Below are 1,277 nucleotides of genomic sequence, written 5' to 3' on the forward strand. Positions count from 1 at the left end.
AGTCTCACACAGACCCCTGGGAGATCAGACACTGAGAAAACAGATTCTGGAACACAAACAATGAAGAGACCCCAGAATGACTGGTCACATGCAACAAACCCAGACATCAAGACATTAATGGAGAGAATTTTAAAAATTGAGGAGAGACAAGAGGAAAATAGGAAGGAGCTGATGTCAGAAATAACAGCAGTAAAGAATACTGTGATGGAAATGAATAACAGACTAATAAGCATGGAAAGCAGAATTAGCCAAGCAGAAGAAAGAATCCCAGAGCTCGAAGACCAAAACACAGAACTAACCCAAACTGTCAAAAGCATAGAAAAGAAGCTCAAAAAGACAGAACAAAACCTGCAAGAGATGAATGATCACTTTAAGAGACCAAACCTAAGAGTAATTGGGCTTCCTGAGGCAGAGAGAGAAACAGAAGCCACACTGGAACAAACATTTCACAAAATCATTCAAGAAAACTTCCCTCATCTCATCAAGGATGAAAAAATCCAAACACAAGAGATTCAGAAAACCCCTGCAAGACAACAAATGAGAAGACCAACTCCCAGACACATAATAATTCACCTAAACAAAGTAGCTATAAAAGAAAAAATTCTAAAGGCAGCAAGAGAAAAAGGCCAGACTACCTACCAGGAAAAACCAATTAGAATAGCAGCAGATTTATCCACAGAAACCCTTCAGGCTAGGAGAGCCTGGAGCCCTATCTTCAAAGTTCTAAAAGATAAACAATTTCAACCAAGAATAACCTACCCACCCAAACTAAGCTTCATTAGTGAGGGAGAATTGAAATCTTTTCCAGATATCCAATCCCTAAGAACCTATGCTGCCACCAGACCACTTCTATAAGAAACACTTAAGAAAGTACTGAACACAGAAGAAAAAGAAAAAAGAACAACAACATTCTTCACAAGAGTACAGGCAAAAGATTAAAAACACACATGAGCCAACTCCAAAACCCAAAGAAAGACAACAAACAGGAACAACTCTGTAAGAACCTTATGACAGGGATCAACTCTTGCATTTCAATTATTAGCCTAAATGTGAATGGACTAAATACACCACTGAAAAGACATAGAATGGCAAAATGGATAAAATATCATCAGGCAACAATCTATTGCCTTCAAGAGACTCACCTCACTAGAAAGGACACCCACAGACTCAAAGTAAGAGGATGGGAAACAAACTTTCAGGCGAATGGAATACAAAAGAAGGGAGGAGTAGCGATCTTAATTTCAGACAAAATACCCTTCAAGCTATTAAAAATCAAG

Source organism: Carlito syrichta, unplaced genomic scaffold (assembly GCF_000164805.1).
Source record: "Carlito syrichta isolate Samal-C Ts95f unplaced genomic scaffold, Tarsius_syrichta-2.0.1 Scaffold315953, whole genome shotgun sequence".
NCBI classification, from domain to species: Eukaryota; Metazoa; Chordata; class Mammalia; order Primates; family Tarsiidae; genus Carlito; species Carlito syrichta.